Raw genomic sequence first — 9,790 nt, 5'->3', positions numbered from 1 at the left:
CTTATTCTCCAATGTTTTTGCTTGGAATTCTGCATATAATCAATCCTAGATTTAAATAATTCTATCCTCCAGGTTTCTGGCGATGAGGCAATGAGATGATGTCTAAGTCATCTTTTGCAAGTAAAACATAAATTTTTCTCCATTTTAAACATGACAATGAGATACATATCCTAGCGTATTCCTGGTGTAATAAATCACTCAGCTTTGCATTAGCATAGAAGAGGTGACTTTATCTCATTTAAAAATGTCAGTGCCTGTAAAAGAGCCATTGAATCTTCATGGAGAGCTGCATTCAACCTGGCCTCATTAGCAGAATTTCTTAGCGGTAAGGTAATTCTAAAGAAATTAAAAATATGTTTTATCGTATACAGCACGTCAAATTCTGAAACACATGAGAAAATACCTAAGTAAAAAAATCACGCAGTGTGCTACCTTGAGAATATCTATAAAAGCAGCTGTCTAAAGAACACGATGCACAGTGGAGAAGAAAAGCAATTACTGTGAAAATGCACCATTTCAGAACACACAGCAAAAAGACCCCAGAATTCATCTCATTTTGAGAAAGGCTATTAGGCCCAAATGTCTAGATTATTATAGGGACATAAATTGCACAGCTGAAGAATTCCAACCAGCAGATGTTTTACAGAGCTGAGATGACTGCAACTAGATATCAGGGAATTGATACTGAAAGGTTTAAGCTAAGTGTGTAGCAAGATGCATTCACAGAGGTTACTTTTAATGAGCGCTTACTGAACACTGCTGCAAGAACATTACGTTTTCCAGAAGTCATAATTTATACAATGTCATTATTAGGAGGATGGGATCTATTAAACCATAATCACGCAGAGGAGTTGATTAAAAAATATTATACCCCCATCTTAAATTAGACGCTGAAGATAATGCATCCATCACTTTTCTAATCCATGTAATTTAGTCATTGACAACGGTAAAAGAGCAGCACTGTCTGTGGGCTATCAGACATTTGGTTGTTTCGGGAAGATTGAGAGACTGCAGTGATAAGTTCATTCTAAGTGTCACAGAATGAATGAATAGAAGAGAAGCATTTTTGGCTCCAGTACTCCAAATGATTTAGAATTGAGAGCATGTAAATAAATAAAACCAGAACTCAGCAGGAAATAAAGAGCGAAAGTACAGAAGAGGTCTGCACATTCTGGACAGGTTTGCTCTCAGAACTAATGACATTGAGAGCCACTGTAGACTGGTTGTTGCTGACACAAGCCCCATAATAAAATGCAGAATTCAGATTTGACAATTTCCCTTTTTTCTCATGTGTAACCTGTGTCACACTTTGGTAGTAAAGGGTTTTTTCCATGAACCAATTAGGGCTGTGAAAAATGTACGACAGCCAGCGTGTTTGTGAGGTTTGCAATGTCCGAAGATATCCGTTTCTAAAGCCTCTTCCCCCTGGCATGACTTTATGTGGGGACTTGCAAGATCCAGTATACAAAAAGCCAGAGAAAAGCCTGTGCTTCAGAGCTGAGTAAATCAGAGTACATTACATTGGCATCTACTACACGACTCTCCAGGGCACCTGTAATAAACTTCTTTCAAAAGTACACCCAACTGTGGCTTCCTGCACACTTAAAACAACTGCAGATTTCTGCTGTGTCAGTTCAGTGGACCGTGTAAGACAATTAATAATAGTTAACTACAGGTACATGATGGGCATTTGTTCTGGGGAATACCTCAGTAATGTCAATGTCAGAGCCTGATGGTCAGCATGTCATTCAACACATGGATTCCAGCTCACCATGTTGGAGTATCTCAACAGCATATTTTACAGAGACAGTGGTTCTTATTTAATGTAATGTAACCAAAGCTTGTCTTGCAAGGGCTGATTTGTAAGGCTCTAGACAGGATTAAAAAGGTTTTATGTGGGAAAGCATTTACAAACTACAATCTGGCATACTATTCATATAACGTATAGTAGTCCGGTTGAAGTCCAGTGGAGATTGGACAACAATGTTTAGAACACTTTCACCACTACGCTAAAAGTGAAGCCTGCTTAAAAAGAATAAAGAGAGAGCAAGCTATACAGTATCACAACAAAGAGGAAAAGAATTCAAAGAGTCAATCTTAAACAGATGTTACCCAAATGGAAAAAGGGTCTTCAACTATACAAGGAGGTATCCAAGCAAAGCAACTATTTCTTAAAAATGCAGCGATTTCTTGTCCTTCAGCTAAACCACCTAAAGTACATTAAATTTGGAATATTTTGAATATTTTGTTAAGCACATAAATAACAGAAAAAAGACACAATTATAGTGGGTTGAAAACACTGGGAAACATGCCTTTGACAATGAACTACGAATTTATCTGTAATAATCTACTAGATTCAACACAGTAGATAGAAATGCTTTTCTAAATATTCCCCTAGCAGTGAACTTGTTGACATGCATAAATTATACAAAAAATATTTAAATAGTGCAAGGAATATGGAAGTGCGCTCCACTGGGACAAATGTATCTATTAAATTGCATTCGTGATTAAACAAACAGTGATTTTGAGATCATATTCTTTTAATACCCCTGGCAAATACTCTCATTATAATAGCTCAGAGGCAGTACTAATCATAGACCGGAAATCAATAATGTAACAGAATCCCATAAATATATCATTAAATATTAACCATTTCATAAAGATTTGTTTCATTTTACTTATCAGCCTATGTATTATGAAACACCCTGTGAAACTAAAGCACCATTATACCTTAAAGTAAAATGACTTTTCATGTTGAAGTATAGGGTGTTTCATCTCTCCTTCTTTCTTGTAGAAAAGCCTTTAAAAAACGGTTTTATTGGTTTCCAAATGCTATTTTTCCAACACTTTGCAATGCAGAGAAGCAACTGACAAACTAATTACTGTACTGATGGCCAATCGATTTTTGCATTAAGGAGGTGGCAGAAAAATATGATGTAGATTGAAAGCTTTCTGATCACTGACAGGAATTGCCAAATATCCAAATAATGATAGCTATGGTTTGATTACTGCCATCATTTGGCTAACCCAATAATATTGGTCTGAAAGGGAAAATGGCTGAATTATTTGTTATTTTGTTTATTTGTTAATTTATTTATTAGAACTGAGCTCATATGTCCAATAGAAAACAAGCATGCTGATTAATCTGGCTCTCTAGAGTAACTGTGACAGTGGGAATCCTGATCTGGTGCTTGGGAGAGTGATCAATAGCACGGTTTCTTACGGTCGCTCGGCTAGCTTGGAGGAAGTCCATCTCAGACCAGACTTGAAAAATGAAAAGGTTTTTCCCATCAAGACCCTGTTTTAATATAGATATCTGAAAAACCCACACAGTCCATAGAACTAGTGAACACAGAACGTGACCATTGCTGTCAAATCAACAGTGTCAATGACTTGAGATCAACCCTGATTAACACACATGTGCTATCCTTGATCATATTACAATACAGATGCAAGAAGAAATACATTCCCATGGGGTCATCTAATTCTAAAGATTCATCCACGATGAGAAACAAATATTACCTTTATCCACTATTTCTAGATGCAATATGCATCAATCAGTGTTTCTATAGTGCATAAAGGAACTTAATCTAAGGCTATATATTTATTATATATTTTATTATATATTATATTTTCATGTTTCTTGGCATTATGTACTGTACCTGCAGCTGATTCTTTATGCAGTAGAGGGAATACCAGGGTGATGTTATGGATAGGAAATGAAGGTACAGTAGTGTCACCTTGAAGGCAGCTCTGTTCACTATCTCAGTAGGGTCTCACCCTGTGCCATGGCAGTTTAGGCTTTTGTGCAGATGAAAGTCCAGTGGTCTGATTGCAGTCACAGAGAGGAACATTGGTAAATGTTAGGTGAGCATTGAGCAATGGTAATGGAGAACAAAGAAACAGATTGTCCTCTTATCAAACGGAGAGCAGAATCATATCACAAGGAAAGAGGTGCTGAGCAATAATACGCTCATTATCAGAAAATACTGCAAATCCAGAAGTTTACATCCAGAGATTTTATCGCACATGTTCATGTGTTAGAATAAACGTCATATAATGTTAATCAAAAATATTAGCTATTGATTGTTGCAAGGAAATCATTTTTATTATGCTTTCTTATGTGCTTCTTGGAAAATATCTTTCAGAACATTTCAGAAAAAAACTGAAGATGCTGTGTGTATGAAACAAGCAAATGTCCTGGTCATAAACATAGAGCAAGTGCCTTAATCTATGCCTAGAAGTGCATGAAGTGATTCAAAAAAGTCAATTTGCACAATTATTAAAAGATCTGCAAGTTACAGTTTTTGAATGCTCGGACAATCACAGAGGGTGATTTGTATCGAAGATAACTTCCCACTGTTTCATCTTTGAGTACTGATGTGTTTTTTTCTATAAGAAAAAAAGGTGTACAACTCTTGTGCTTAGGTATTTCAATTAATTATCTTCTTTCATCAAAGGGCCTTTTTGTATAAGTGAACAGACATTTAGGTTTGTTTTTCACCATATCCTTCAGCAAAAAATGCCCACAGTGTGGTTGATCAGTATATAGTTTACTTAACACTGAAATTTCTGCTTTTATGTGTGTGTGATAAGATGTGTGTGTGGCCACCTTCTAAGAAATCTATTTTTTCCTACAAAACACTCAATCTGAACATTTCTGTAAATTAGCCATTATCTGCTGTTAAATAACATACTGTTACAAAAATGTATTAAGACCAAATAATTTAGATTAAATTGAATTTTGTAACATACTAATGTAACATTAGTCTTTTGTTGATTGTCTTTCTTGTGGTTATCTGCAAATAACTTATTACAAAGCATTTATTCTTATGTAGCATCCCTCATGCTAAAACATCCCAGAGCACTGTACCAATTCAAAAGCAAACAAAACCTCAGCAAATGGAAATCCGGTTGCAAGCCATTAGACTAAAGCACATTCAAAGGAAATGTTTTTCGATTCATTATAAATGATCTATTGTTTCATTTTTTCTGATGAATTGGTTGTTCGTATTTAGAGTTCCAGGAAAAGGGAGCAAATACAGACTCTAAAAAACAACAAGCTGACAAAAGATATTTGGTTATAACAACTAAATCTACATCTTTAGATCTTGGTGAGTAATTAGGCTATGAACTTAGAAGTGCCTGAGACAATGTGCTCTGTGAGTCAGTGCCCTGCTATGTTATTACAGCTGCGTTAGAGTTCATTAGAAAACTTACAGGCTACCAGTGCAACCGGCTCAGCACTGGGGTGACGTGGTCAGCAAAAAAAAAAAGGTTTTTTCTCAATTGATACACAAATAAGAAGCCCTACATTTTTAATTGAACAATTAATAGAGGTAAGAAGATTAATATTTTTTGTAAGTCAAATGAGGTTTTTTAAAGTTTGTTCAAATGGTAAAAAAAAAGTTCCAATTGAAAGTCACAGAACACAAGTTGTATTAAAAAAAATAATGTTCCACAATGAGGGTTAAAATCTTTCTAGAACAAAGGCCTGTTCCAAACGTCAAGAACAACCCACACTACATTACTGTTCTTAACCAGCTCTTCCCCATTCAATATTTAAAGATTGGTCACTCACAGGTGTCTCAGCCACTGAGAATCTCTCTACACTAAAAGCCTGGGCACCCCCAACTCGATTGAACTGAAAATGCCAAAGGGGTGACATTGGCTTCTGTAACAGCACATGCACTGCACTCAAAATACTCAACACACATCAGAGTCCTGTTCAAGTTCAAGTTTATTTGTCATTCCAGCCATATACAAGTATGCAGAGGATCGAGATATCGTTCTGCAGGTTTACGGTGCCAATACAGACAGGACAGGACAAGAACTGTGCTAAGAATACATCAGACTGACATATGCCTGACATTAGGCAAAAAAGAACTAAGCGAAAAAGCTGTTATGGAGTCTGGTGGAGCTGGCCCATATACTGCGATACCTTTTACCAGATGGTAGGAGGGCAAAGAGGTTGCAGGAGGGGTGGGAGGGATCGTCCACAATACTGGAGGCTTTGTGTGATCAGCGTTTGTGGTAGATGTCCTGATTGGACGGAAGGGAGGCCCCAATGATGTTTCCTGCCGTACTGACAATTAGTTTGAGGGATTTGCGGTCTGAGACAAATTCTCAAACCAAGCAATGATACAGTTTGTCAAGATGCTCTAGATGGGCCTCTATAGAATGTGGATAGTATGGGGGAGGAGGTTTGCCCTTCACAGTCGCCACAGGACGCAGAGACTTTTTTTAGCTAGGGAGTTAGTGTTGATGGTCCAAGTGAGGTCATCTGTGATATGTACACCAAGAAACATAGTACTTCTAGCTGTCTCCACAGGGGAGCCATTCATGTGCAGTGGGGAGTGATCAGCGCAGGCCCTCCTGAAGTCAGTTATCACCTCTTTTGTCTTATCTACATTCAGAGACAGATGAACAACATTGAACAGAATACATTCTTTGACGTTCTGCATACACTGTTTTATTTTCGTTACAAATTGGTCCATTTTCCTCCATCAGCCCAAGCTTCCATCCCTATTTCTCTCAGGAAATAACATTAATGTAATGAAATCCCGGCAGTAACCTCATGGCACAGAGCCCATCAACAAAGATGGAGATCTTTGGCTGAAATAAGCTTATTGGCTTTGTGATAAATGTTGGAGCCCTGCATTCCTGAGCTCATGATTCTCTTCCCAAAATGCAATTCCTCAACAAACACTTAACATGCTGGCAAGGAGCCAGGGAAGCTGTTGGCTTGGGAGTGTTGATCTTGTTCAGCTCACTTGGTGCATGTCTGTCTATTCCTGGCAAACTAAGCATTAAGAGAAAGGCCTATTGAAGTGTCAGGAAGTTGTGACTTTTTCATGAGGTACATTGGAAGGTTAATAAAAGTTTCTTATGTGTTAATCAGCGCAAAAATCAACCAAAAAATTCAATATCAGGGTTCTCCACCATCAAATTGCCCCTTTGCTCTGCTATCTACTCACAGGAACTGGCTTTTAAGCTAGGAGGAGATTCCCGGCACACTGTAGGTTTATTAGCTGACTAACTATGCACTGGCAATGTGTCAGTGCCTTCTCATGCTGTCCAATTTGTCAGTCAGTCCCCACAGCAGAACCACACCCCAGCCCAGTTGCATTTAAGGGCAACAGGACACTCTGTCACTGGTGTAAACATGTAGTGTAAAATCTACAGCTTGTAAACCACACTCAAGATATACATTTCCAATATTTTGCTCTTTGGAATAGGGAGTACAAGCAAGATACGCTGATACTTAAGTGGCAGAGAAGAACAGGACTTCTTCATTTATAATGAGCACCAGATGGTATCAACATTTTTAAAAAGCAACTTTTAAAAAACATGTATATGAATTAAGCAGATAAACTTCTTCCTTCACATTAGAAAACTACCATATCTTTAAGTGATTGATACTTTGCTTCGCACTAGGAAACACAAGTGAAATGAACTTGTTATTAAGAGGTCTCAGCTCAACCCATTCTCCACACTAATTTGCCAAAGTCGCATTTAAGATCTCTAGTGAATTCCTGCAGTCTATCTTGGATGCATTCAAACACTGAGGTGTGAGAGACTGTTGACAGGCTGGTAAGTGGTTTTAAAAATAAAATGAAGTGATAGATGCTGCTACTCCATCTCTGTCTAATCACTCTATTACGATCTCTACCTTTGCAAAAAAAAAGAATTCCACAGACATTTTAAAAACAAAACAAAATGAATATGGAATGGTCAAAGGTGATAATTACCTTTGTACTTAAATGATACATATACCCGCAACAAGCATCACCCACACACATTTCTGCAGAGGTTATGAATCACATGCATCTCTACAGTTATTTAAAATGCATTCAGATTAGTTTTCAAATTAACAAATGAAAGTAAAAAGATGATAAGCAAAGGTCTGATTAACGTCTACTCCCATGCAGTTCAGTATTCCAGTCTCTAGCTTTAATCCGATACATTTCAGGAGCAGACATTCACACGTGTTTACTGCTGACTGGTGAGTCAAAAGATTCCAATTTATTTATCACAAAGATACAAACATGTTTTACTACCGATGCAGATGAAATGATCAGTTCATGCGGAGATGAAAAGAGCCTTTCACTGTACAGAAAGAGCTATAGTGTGTAAACAGATCAAATAATATTTATATACAGAAACCCAATGTGTAGTGCTATTTTTTACTAAGCAGTCTTGCTTGACTTGATATGTGGGTAGCCTGGATTACAAACATGATTATTCTGAGATATAACATACTTGTTACCAAATAATCAATGGGATTATATATTTTATCACATTTTACATTATAAGTTCTTATCAACAACCCAAAAGACAAATAAATGCACCTAAGGCCTACAGAAATTTGTCTCCGAGGATGTCATTACAATGTCAGATTAATCTGAGAAATGATAACCAATACCAAAGGCAGTGAAGGCTGGTGACAAATACAAAGTTAAAGGAGACTGTAGACAATCAAAATAAACCATTAGAAGTGTAAATAAATACAGAATCTCATGGCATTAGGCAAAGGACCTGCCTGTATATACTGGATAAGATAACATTTCAGAGCAGGAGAAAGGAAAAGATTCACAGTCAACGTGGTCAATAGGTCAGTATTCTGGCTGATAGATAACAGTATGTCAACTGAGAATTATGGGAAAGGGGAAATAGGACCAATTGTGCCTACAAAGTGTTTGACAAGGCAGCATAATCCCTTCCTCTTAAAAAGATAAAAACAAGTCAAATACAGGACGCTTATCATCTGAATCGCTCTTTCATAAAAGAGAAAGAATACCAGCCCAGGATGCTGTTCTTTATCATCATTGCAAAGACAAAATAAGAGTAGAATACTTGATTTACTGAGGACTTTGCATTATGTGATGCATGGCTTTATGGAAAGACTCCGAATAAAGTTACAAACATAGCACTTTGAACCTGTCACCACTGTCTGAGTTCCTAAATACCCACCTTAACACAAACTGGTGGACCGGTTGGGGGCACACTTCCTTCCCAATCAGAATTCCAGACCAATGCTCCTGTATGGTAGCCAGGTTCTTGTCCACCACGGGAAAACCACAAGTGGAATACCACATTTTAAGTCAAATCCAATAAAGATGACACTTTTTGTAAGAGTGGGAGTGTTAAATCCCACTTAATAAGAGTGTCAGGGATAAATCTCAGTCTCTGCTTGCACAATCTGGCCTCCCTAAAGCTCCCTCTTAATACAGTCCATGAAGTATTTTCTTGATCTTCCATCTGATAGGCTGTGTAGTGGGCTGCTGGACAACAATACTGTATCTGCTGAGCATTATTTGCATGGGTACTGCAGAAATGGGGTCATCTCCCATAGGTAAAACAGGCTATTCTGCGATAACAAGAAGATATTGAAACACAATAAATTAATTTATAGGCTCTGTTCCTTTAACTAATAAAAAATGAATTAATAAATGTAAAATTAATAAATTAATTGAATAGATTTCTTAACATTTTGAATTTCAAAACACCATAGTTTACAGTAAAGCCAACCAAATGCTAATATCAATGAAGGATATTCATTTTTTCTCAAGTTTCCAGGTCTTGAATTGTCCTCAGAATTATAGGACCATATGGTCATCCTGATTTATATTTAAAGATAGGGAGAAATGCCTGTTGTATGGAATCACTAAGGAGCACATTCCCGTTTAGTTTACACATTAATAGTCACTTCCTCTCTTAATGTATTCGTGTTCTATCTACCTTTACAAAGTGGGAGAAAATAATATTTTTTAATTGAATATATTTACAC

The sequence above is a fragment of the Lepisosteus platostomus genome, chromosome 13 (assembly GCF_059453375.1).
Source record: "Lepisosteus platostomus isolate fLepPlt1 chromosome 13, fLepPlt1.hap1, whole genome shotgun sequence".
NCBI lineage: Eukaryota > Metazoa > Chordata > Actinopteri > Semionotiformes > Lepisosteidae > Lepisosteus > Lepisosteus platostomus.
This window is presented reverse-complemented; position numbering follows the sequence as displayed.